The following is a 12,254-nucleotide window of genomic DNA, read 5'->3' as shown; positions in this document are numbered from 1 at the left end:
CTCGGGAGCGCTTTACCTCCTATAAGAGTTTGTTTGGGCTTGTCCCTTGCTACAAAAGGGATTGGGACATCTTGCTGCACCTTTGTTACTATTGTTACTTGCTACCCGGTAGGAATCATCTTACCACACAACTATCTGTTACCGATAATTTCAATGCTTGCAGAGAATACCTTGCTGAAAACCACTTGTCACATCCTTCTGCTCCTCATTGGGTTCGACACTGTTATTTATCGAAAGGACTACGATAGATCTCCTACACTTGTGGGTCATCAATGCACGAGTCCGTAAATTTTACTTCTTCAGATGAAAAACAACACTGGATGCAACATGCGAGCGAACTTCATTTTTTTTGTCCTTTATCACTCTCTTTTGATGATGCATGAGTCACAACATACTGCATCATACTAAAAACATATTGCTTCATACTAAAAATTGCACTGCATCGGGGACTACTGAATTGCACAACCATGTTCCAACGCACTACATGGGCACATAAGTGCACTTCACGAATAATGCAATAATATTGAAAACACACACATAAGTGTACCGCAGTGCATGAAATTGGTCAAACAGAGAAATGAGCTTTACAAAATAAAACACATGCCGAAGTGCATGAAATTGGACAAACAAACAGATGATGCTTTCGGAACGAACATGCCAACGCACTGCACGAACACACATGCCGCACTGCAAGAAGATGCCTACGCACTACACAAAACGTGCACGCTGAACCAAACCGCACCCACCCCAATATGCCATGCAAGCGGAGTCATGGTGCACTACATCACCATGATTGTGCTGATTTAGAGGAGAAGGGATGGTGGAAGTGGGTTGTCAACGCTGGCAGCTTCGTCTCTGCGAGCACATCGAGGTTGTGGCTGCTCGCGTCGTGCCTCTGTTGTGGTAGTCCCGACGAAGTTGAATTGCCAGTCTGCTTGAACCACGCGCCACGAGCCTAATAATCACACGACGTCCGTACAACGTGCCGGATGGCGGATCTGGCTGTGGGAGGCAAGATCTGACGATAGAAGCATGGTGATGGATGGATCCAGAGCAACGACAAGGTAAGACATGGCCATGGCAGCACCTGTAGCATGAGCGCGGTGAGAGGGTGAGGTGAGGAGGAAGAAGAAGGAAAGCACAGAGAGGAGGGCGGATCGGATCCGACACTGCTTTGGCCGTCCGACGAGGTGGCGAGGCAGATCGGCGTCGGGTGTGGTGGGAGGTGTTGGCCAGGCGGTGGGCAGCGCAACCGGCGGTGGTAGCTATGCAGCGTTGTGGGAGGTGGTGTCGAGGCGGCGGGCTGCGTTGAGTGAGGTTGCGTCTAGCGGTATGGTGGGAGGTGGCCACCGGGCGACGGGCGGTGTGTTGGCTTCCGTTGGCTGCAATTGGGGTAGCCGCTGAAGCAGGGGGGTGTAGCGGGGATTGGGGCGGCGCGAGCCCAGGGCCGATGGCAGGGTGGGATCTGACGGTGGGGGGCCAAACACGGCCGGATCTGGTGGTGCTGGGCGTCACGGGTGGCGGCATGGGAGAAGATGAGGTGATCGGGGGTTTGGACGTGGAGGAGATAAAAGTGGGAGAGAGGTGGGGTTGACTCACGAAGAAGGTGGGTTAGGTGGGGCGGGGCGGCGGTGCTGCGCGGTGCGGGTCGGGTGGACGGTTATGAGAATAAGTTTCGTGTGTGTAGAATATGACTCTTAGGGGGTGTTTGTAGAATAGACCCACCCTATATATAGATATATATGGGAAAATACATCCTACCACCCAAGGGTAGTTACCACACATGTTCCATATACTATCATACGGTAGTATATATAGTAATTTATCATTTTAATTATATTCATAGACTATATATAAGATTTTTTTCAAAGTGAGTTACATGAAAAAATTACAAGTTAACCCATAGTTTTATTATATTTGTGAAATACACATATATTTGTACGTAAAAAACATAGAAAAAATATGATACATACTATCAAAAAATAGTATATATATACTACCTAATTATTATTATATACTACATACTACACGTACATATTCTCGGATTTGATAAATATTACATGCATCATACAAAATACAAGTGGGGGTAATTACCACCGGTGATAGATATAGGACATATTTTTTGTACAACCGGGTGTAGTTATGTAACGCCCAAGATGCGATCCTATCCTTATTTTGGCACGAAGGCCTCGACAAGGATAGAAGCGCATCTCGTCGTTTCGCAAGAATGGATATCGTTACAAGTACATGTACTGAAGAGAAGAGTATATGGAATTGGCTTACACTCGCCACAAGCTACATCAGTCACATCAGTACAATGCATAAATATCACGAAGAAGAGCGGGGTCCGACTACGGACAAAAACAAACAAGAAAAGAATGACGTCCATCCTTTCTATCCCAGGCTGTCGGCCTGGAACCCATCCTAGATTGATGATGAAGAAGAAGAAACTCCAAATTAACAATCATCGCGCTCACGTCAAAGTAACCTTTACCTATACCTGCAACTGGTGTTGTAGTAATCTATGAACCACAGGGGACTCAACAATCTCATTTCCAAAGGTATCAAGACTAGCAAAGATTAATGGGTGAGGTAAGATTAAGTGGTGAGGTTGCAGCAGCGACTAAGCATATATTTGGTGGCTAACTTACGAGTACAAGAATAAAGAGGGGGATGATCTACGCATAGCGGACTTGAACTACTGATGATCAAATGAATGATCCTGAACACCTACCTACGTCAGACATAACCCCACCGTGTCCTCGATCGAAGAAGGAGCTCGCGAAAGAGACAGTCATGATTACGCACTCAGTTGGCAAGTTTTAATTAAGCTTACTTCAACTTATCTAGAACCGGATGTTAAACAAAGTTTCCACGTTGCCACATAACCGCGGGCATGACTTTCCGAAAGATTGAACCCTGAAGGGGTGCTCCAACTAGTCCATCACAAACTACCACACGCTGCGACGGAATGACCTCGATCAGGGATAACCCATGATCTCCTCGGGTTCCTATTGAAAAAACTCAACCTCGAGTTAGCTCAAAGCATCCTCGGAATCCCTCGCACAAGACGCTCGATAAAGGTAAAACAAGTCCAGCAAGGCCGCCCGGCGTGTTGACAATCCCGATAGGAGCCGCGTATCTCATTCTCAGGACACGACGAATAAGCGAAGCGTACGGTAACCTCATAGACATCACTCGAGTTGCCCCGGGTTGGCCCGCACGGTGCTCTGTTTTGGACCAGCACCATCAGCACTGGCCCTCCCTGTATTATGTAGAATTACTCCTCAGGTAGCGCTAACTCCCTATGTTTTTAAGTATTAACAGAATTATTATGTTGGGCAAATATAGTACCAATGTTGGGCCTTGCCAGACGAGCTTTATCCTAGAACGAGAATCTAGGGGGTCCCCATAACAACCCCAAGCATGTTAGGAGCGCTCATTTATGGAACATAACACGAGTAGACGAAACTAAGGCGGCAAAGGTGGAACAAAACACCAGGCTAGAAAGGCCAAGCCTTCCACCTTTTACCAAGTATATAGATGCATTAAATTAAATAGCAATTAATAGGGTGATATAACAAGGAACCCATGTTATCACATGGAAGCAACTACACCTGCAACTAGCAATGCTACACATAGTTAAGCAAGCGATAACATAGCAAATCAGTGGTTTGCTAGGTTGTAGAAGGTTGAAGGTTTTCATGGCAATGTTGAGAGGCTGATATTTAACAGGTGGTAGGCAGCGAGACATAACGATAGAATCAAAAACAACTAGCATGGCAATGATAGTAATGGTATCTAGGGAAATGGTCATCTTGCCCGAGATCCCGCTTGGAAGAAGAACGACTCTGTGAAGCAGACGAACCGACGTAGTCGAACGGGTCCTCACTTTCCGACACGCATTGCGGAACTCTATTGAGACGAAGGAAGCTGGAAACAAGAATGAACACACGATATTCACCACATGATGCGCAACACATATGATGCAAGAACAGTTTCATTTACGCACGGTATGACATGGCAATTCACACAATCAACCACTACACATTAAGTGAAGTTCAATATGCAACGAGTTGCATATCAATGAAACTCCATCTTTAATTATTTAATTTAAACCCGATTAGGTACACGGTGATACGTCTCCGTCGTATCTACTTTCCGAACTCTTTTGCCCTTGTTTTGGACTCTAATTTGCATGATTTGAATGGAACTAACCCCGACTAATGTTGTTTTTCAGCAGAATTGCCATGGTGTTGTTTTTGTGCAGAAATAAAAGATCTCGGAATGACCTGAAAATTTATGTAGAATTTTTCTGGAATTAATGAAAAATACCTGCGCAAAGATCCACCGGAGGGGGTGAACCAGTGGGCCACAATCCCACTGGCCGCGGCCACCCCCCCCAGGACGCACCAACCAGGCTTGTGGAGCCCACGAGGCTCCACCGCCTCCAAACTCAGCTCTATATATTCTGTTTCGCCCGGAAAAAAATCAGGGAGAAGGATTCATCCCGTTTTACGATACGGAGGCGCCGCCACCTCCTGTTCTTCACCTGGAGGATAGATCTGGAGTCTGTTCTGGGCTCCGGAGAGGGGAAATCGTCGCCATCGTCATCATCAAGCTTCCTCCATCGCCAATTCCATGATGCTCTTCACCGTTCGTGAGTAATCTCATCGTAGGCTTGCTGGACGGTGATGAGTTGGATGAGATCTATCATGTAATCGAGTTAGTTTTGACGGGGATTCATCCCTAGTATCCACTATGTTCTGAGATTGATGTTGCTACTACTTGGCTATGCTTAATGCTTGTCACTAGGGCCCGAGTGCCATGATTTCAGATCTGAACCTATTATGTTGTCGCCAATATATGTGTGTTTTAGATCCTATCTTGCAAGTTGTAGTCACCTGCTATGTGTTATGACCCGGCAACCCCGGAGTGACAATAGTCGGAACCACTCCCGGAGATGACCATAGTATGAGGAGTTCATGTATTCACCAAGTGTTAATGCGTTGGTCCGGTTCTTTATTAAAAGGAGAACCTTAATATCATGTAGTTTCCATTAGGACCCCGCTGCCACGGAAGGGATGGACAATAGACGTCATGCAAGTTCTTTTACCTAAGCACGTATGACTACATACGGAATACATGCCTACATTAGATTGACGAACGGGAGCTAGTTACTTATCTCTCTGTGTTATAGCTGTTACATGATGAATCACATCCGGCATACTCATCCATCACCGATCCACTGCCTACGAGTCTTTTACTATTGGTCCTTTCTACGTTACTTTAGCGCTACTGCTATTACTGCTACTGTTGTTACTCTGTTGCAACTGTTGTTACCCTGCTGCTACTGCTGTTCCTTGCTACTGCTGTCGCTGTTGTTGTCACTACTGCTGTTACTTGCTACTTTGTTGTTACCTGCTGCAATACTTTTACTGGCGCCATTGATACAACAAGTCAGGAATAGTATGCCGTCAACACACCTTTTTCTGGCACCGTTGCTATCATACCACTTTGCTACTGATACTTTGCTTGCAGACACTAATCTTTTAGGTGTGGTCGAATTGACAACTCAGCTGCTAATACTTGAGAATATTCTTTCGCTTCCCCTTGTGTTGAATCAATAAATTTGGGTTGAATACTCTACCCTCGAAAATTGCTGCGATCCCATACGCTTGTGGGTTATCACACAGCAATATTAAATGTGGTTAAACATGGCAAGCGGTGAAGCGTAATTGAGCTACCTATCTAGGCATTTTAAATGAGGTCGGAAACGACTTATAACATCTCCGAACTGACCTTGTACATTAATTTATAATTCTGTACAGATCTGAACTAACATGTTTTAATATTTTTTAAATAGCAAAATAAGTAGGTTCACATGATTCTACACGTCGTTCCAATCAATTTACACATAGAGAACATTGCAAACGGAGCTACGGTTCAAAAGATATGATCACCTCAAGATATGATGCCATGAATGTAAAATGTATGCAATGGCAGTCACAAGCATTCCAATGCAAGAAGGCAGCAACATAATATGAACCTACACGAGATTCTAAGCAAGTTTCATGTAGGACACGATCAAAACGGAGCAACGGTTCAACAACTACAAGCTAAACAAGAAATAGCTACAATCTCCTCAAAACAGCAACATGTCATTTTCTACACCCCAAAACAACAAGCTACATAAATCTAAAATGCTCAAACAAGGCATGAGACAGTAGTAGTCAATATGCACTACAAAATCCTACTAATAACATTTATCATGGCAGAATGGATCACTAGGAAAAGAACTCGCAAAATTGTTGGGGAGCGTCGCATGGGAAACAAAAATTTCCTACGCGCACGAAGACCTATCATGGTGATGTCCATCTACGAGAGGGGATGAGTGATCTACGTACCCTTGTAGATCGTACAGCAGAAGCGTTAGAGAACGCGGTTGATGTAGTGGAACGTCCTCACGTCCCTCGATCCGCCCCGCGAACAATCCCACGATCAGTCCCACGATCTAGTACCGAACGGACGGCACCTCCGCGTTCAGCACACGTACAGCTCGACGATGATCTCGGCCTTCTTGATCCAGCAAGAGAGACGGAGAGGTAGAAGAGTTCTCCGGCAGCGTGACGGCGCTCCGGAGGTTGGTGATGACCTTGTCTCAGCAGGGCTCCGCCCGAGCTCCGCAGAAACACGATCTAGAGGAAAAACTATGGAGGTATGTGGTCGGGCAGCCGTGAGAAAGTCGTCTCAAATCTGCCCTAAAAGACCCATATATATAGGAGGAGGGAGGGGGACCTTGCCTTGGGGTCCAAGGGATCCCCAAGGGGTCGGCCGAGCCAGGGGGGAGGACTCTCCCCCCCCCCAAACCGAGTCCTACTTGGTTTGGTGGGAGGGAGTCCTTCCCCCTTCCCACTTCTTCCTTTTTTTTTTCTTTCCTTTGATTTTTTCTCTCTTGGCGCATAGGGGATTGGTGGGCTGTCCCACCAGCCCACTAATGGCTGGTGTGACCCCCCCAAATGCCTATGGGCTTCCCCGGAGTGGGTTGCCCCCCTCAGGTGAACTCCCGGAACCCATTCGTCATTCCCGGTACATTCCCGGTAACTCCGAAAACCTTCCGGTAATCAAATTAGGTCATCCTATATATCAATCTTCGTTTCCGGACTATTCCGGAAACCCTCGTGACGTCCGTGATCTCATCCGGGACTCCGAACAACATTCGGTAACCAACCATATAACTCAAATACGCATAAAACAACGTCGAACCTTAAGTGTGCAGACCCTGCGGGTTCGAGAACTATGTAGACATGACCCGAGAGACTCCTCGGTCAATATCCAACAGCGGGACCTGGATGCCCATATTGGATCCTACATATTCTACGAAGATCTTATCGTTTGAACCTCAGTGCCAAGGATTCGTATAATCCCGTATGTCATTCCCTTTGTCCTTCGGTATGTTACTTGCCCGAGATTCGATCGTCAGTATCCGTATACCTATTTCAACCTCGTTCACCGGCAAGTCTCTTTACTCGTTCCGTAATACAAGATCCCGCAACTTACACTAAGTTACATTGCTTGCAAGGCTTATGTGTGATGTTGTATTACCGAGTGGGCCCCGAGATACCTCTCCGTCACACGGAGTGACAAATCCCAGTCTTGATCCATACTAACTCAACGAACACCTTCGGAGATACCTGTAGAGCATCTTTATAGTCACCCAGTTACGTTGCGACGTTTGATACACACAAAGCATTCCTCCGGTGTCCGTGAGTTATATGATCTCATGGTCATAGGAACAAATACTTGACACGCAGAAAACAGTAGCAACAAAATGACACGATCAACATGCTACGTCTATTAGTTTGGGTCTAGTCCATCACATGATTCTCCTAATGATGTGATCCCGTTATCAAGTGACAACACTTGCCTATGGCCAGGAAACCTTGACCATCTTTGATCAACGAGCTAGTCAACTAGAGGCTTACTAGGGACAGTGTTTTGTCTATGTATCCACACAAGTATTGTGTTTCCAATCAATACAATTATAGCATGGATAATAAACGATTATCATGAACTAAGAAATATAATAATAACTAATTTATTATTGCCTCTAGGGCATATTTCCAACAGTCTCCCACTTGCACTAGAGTCAATAATCTAGTTCACATCACCATGTGATTCCAACGAATTCAACACCCATATAGTTATGGGGTCTGATCACGTCTTGCTCGTGAGAGAGGTTTTAGTCAACGGTTCTGAAACTTTCAGATTCGTGCGTTCTTTACAAATCTTTATGTCATCTTATAGATGCTGCTACTACGTGCTATTCGGAAATGCTCCAAATATCTACTCTACTATACGAATCCGTTTCACTACTCATAGTTCTCCGGATTAGTGTCAAAGCTTGCATTGATGTAACCCTTTACGACAAACTCTTTAACCACCTCCATAATCGAGAAAAATTCCTTAGTCCATTAGTTACTAAGGATAAATTTCGACCGCTGCTAGTGATTCAATCATGGATCACTCTCTGTACCTCTCAACATACTTTGAGTCAAGGCACACTTCAGGTGCGGTACACAGCATGGCATACTTTAGATTCTACGGCTAAGGCATAGAAGACGACCTTCATCTATTCTCTTTATTCTGCCGTGGTCGGGTTTTGAGTCTTACTCAAATTCACACCTCACAACGTAACCAAGAACTCCTTCTTTGCTGGTCTATTTTGAACTCTTCCAAAAACTTGTCAAGGCATGCATCTTGTTGAAACTTCTATTAAGCGCTTTCAATCTATCTCCATAGATCTTTGATGCTCAACGTTCAAGTAGCGTAATCCAGGTACTCCTTTGAAAACTTCTTTCAAACAACCTTGTATGCTTTACAGAAATTCTACATTACTTCTGATCCACAATATGTCAACCACATATTCCCATCAGAAATTCTATAGTGCTCCCACTCACTTCTTTGGAAATACAAGTTTCTCATAAACCTTGTACACACCCAAAATCTTTGATCATCTCATCAAAGTGTATATTCCAACTCCGAGATGCTTGCACCAGTCCATTGAAGGATCACTGGAGCTTGCATACTTGCTAGTATCTTTAGGATCGACAAAACCTTCTGGTTGTATCACATACAATGTTTGCTCAAGGAAACCATCGAGAAAACAATGTTTTGACATCCTACGTGCAATATTTCATAAATAATGCATCAACAACTAACATAATTCTAACAGACTTTTAGCATCGCTACGAGTGAGAAAGTCTCATAATAGTCAACTGTTTGATCTTATCGAAAACATCTTTGCGACAAGTCGAGCTTTTCTTAATAGTGACTTATCACCATCATCGTCTGTCTTCTTTTAAAGATCCATTTTTATTCAATAGTCTTATGACCATCAAGTAGTTCTTCCAAAGTCTACACTTTGTTTTCATACATGGATCCTCTCTCGGATTTCATGGCTTCCAGCCATTTGTCGGAATCTGGGCCCACCATCGCTTTCTCCATAACTCGTAGGTTCACTGTTGCTCAACAACATGACCTCCAAGACAGGGTTACCGTACTACTCTGCAGCAGTACGCGACCTTGTCGACCTACGAGGTTTGTAGTAACTTGATTCGAAGCTCAATGATCACCATCATCAGCTTCCACTTCAATTGGTGTAGGCGCCACAGGAACAACTTCCTATGCCGTGCTACACACTGGTTGAAGTGATGGTTCAATAACCTCATCAAGTTCTACTACCCTCCCACTCAATTCTTTCGAGAGAAACCTTTCCTCGAGAAAGGATCTGTTTCTAGAAACAAACACTTTGCTTTCGGATCTGAGATAGGAGATGTACCCAACTGTTTTGGATATCCTATGAAGATGCATTTATCCGCTTTGGGTTCGAGCTTATCAGACTGAAACTTTTTCACATAAGTGTCGAAGCCCCAAACTTTCAAGAAACGACAGTTTAGATTTCTCTAAACCTCAGTCTATACTGTGTCATCTCAACGGAAATACGCGGTGCCCTATTTAAAGTGAATGCGGTTGTCTCTAATGCATAACCCATAAACGATAGTGGTAATTCGATAAGAGACATCACAGCATGCACCATACTAAATAGTGCGTGGCTTATGACGTTCAGACACATCATCACACTATGATGTTCCAGGTGGCATGAACTGTGAAACAATTTCCACATTGTCTTAACTGTGTACCAAAAACTCGTAACTCAGATATTCATTTCTATGATCATATCGTAGACAGTTCATCCTCTTGTTATGACGAACTTCACTCTGAAACGGAATTGAACTTTTCAGTATTTCAGACTTGTGATTCATTAAGTAAATACTCCTGTATCTACTCAAGTCGTCAGTGAAGTAAGAACATAATGATATCCACTGCGTGCCTCAGCACTCATTGGACTGCATACATCAAAATGTATCACTTCCAACAAGTTACTATCTTGTTTCATCTCAATGAAAACAAGGCCTTGCTCATGTGGTATGATTTGCATGTCACTAGTGATTCGCAATCAGGTGAGTAAAGATCCATCAGCATGGACCCTCTTCATGCAATTTATACTAACATGACTCAAGCGGCAGTGCCACAAGTAAGTGGTACTATCATCATTAACTCGTATCTTTTGGCACCAATGTGTAACACTACAATCGAGATTCAATAAACCATTGAAGGTGATTATTCAAGCAAATAGAGTAACCATTATTCTCTTTGAATGAATAATCGTATTGCAATAAACACGATCCAATCATGTTCATGCCTAACGCAAGCACCAAATAACAATTATTTAGGTTCAACACCAATCCCGATGGTAGAGGGAGCGTGCGACGTTTGATCATATCAACCTTGGAAACACTTCCAACACGTATCGTCACCTCGCCTTTAGCTAGTCTCCGTTTATGTCGTAGCTTTCATTTCGCGTTACTAATCACTTAGCAACCGAACCAGTATCCAATACCCTCGTGCTACTAGGAGTACTAGTAAAGTACACATCAACATTATGTATATCAAATATACTTCTCTCGACTTTTGCCAGCCTTCTTATCTACCAAGTATTTAGAGTTGCTCCGCCTCAGTGACTGTTCCCCTCATTACAGAAGCACTTAGTCTCGGGTTTGGGTTTAATCTTGGGTCTCTTCATTAGCGCAGCAACTGTTTTGCCGTTTCACGAAGTATCCCTTCTAGCCCTCGCCTTTCTTGAAACTTAGTGGTTTTTCAAACCATCAACTATTGATGCTCCTTCTTGATTTCTACTTTCGCAGTGTCAAACGTCGCGAATCGCTCAAGGATCATTGTATCTATCCTTGATATGTTATAGTTCATCACGAAGCTCTCAAAGCTTGGTGGCAGTGACTTTTGGAGAACCATCACTATTTCATCTGGAAGATTAACTCCCACTTGATTCAAGTGATTGTCGTACTCAGACAATCTGAGCACACGCTCAACGATTGAGCTTTTCTCCTTTACTTTGTGGTCAAAGAATCTTGTTGGAGGTCTCGTACCTCTTAACAAGGGCACAACCATGAAATCACAATTTCATCTCTTTAGAACATCACTTATGTTCCGTGACGTTTTACAACGTTTTAGGCGCCTTGCTTCTAAGCCATTAAGTATTTTTGTACTAAACTATCGTGTAGTCATCATAAACGTGTATGTCGGATGTTCACAGCATCCACAGACGACGCTCGAGGTGCAGCACACCGAGTGGTGCATTAAGGACATAAGCCTTTTGTGCAGCAACGAGGACAATCCTCAGTTTTACAGACTCAGTCTGCAAAGTTTGCTACTATCAACTTTCAACTAAATTTTCTCTAGGAACATATAAAACAGTAGAGCTATAGCGCAAGCTACATCGTAATTCGCAAAGACCATTAGACTATGTTCATGACAATTAGTTCGATTAATCATATTACTTAAGAACTCCCACTCAAAAAGTACATCTCTCTAGTCATTTGAGTGGTACATGATCCAAATCCACTATCTCAAGTCCGATCATCACGTGAGTCGAGAATAGTTTCAGTGGTAAGCATCTCTATGCTAATCATATCAACTATACGATTCATGCTCGACCTTTCGGTCTCATGTGTTCCGAGGCCATGTCTGCACATGCTAGGCTCGTCAAGCTTAACCCGAGTGTTCCGCGTGCGCAACTATTTTGCACCCGTTGTATGTGAACGTTGAGTCTATCACACCCAATCATCACGTGGTGTCTCGAAACGACGAACTGTAGCAACGGTGCACAGTCGGGG

Source organism: Hordeum vulgare, chromosome 7H, assembly GCF_904849725.1.
Source record: "Hordeum vulgare subsp. vulgare chromosome 7H, MorexV3_pseudomolecules_assembly, whole genome shotgun sequence".
Classification (NCBI taxonomy): domain Eukaryota; kingdom Viridiplantae; phylum Streptophyta; class Magnoliopsida; order Poales; family Poaceae; genus Hordeum; species Hordeum vulgare.
This window is presented reverse-complemented; position numbering follows the sequence as displayed.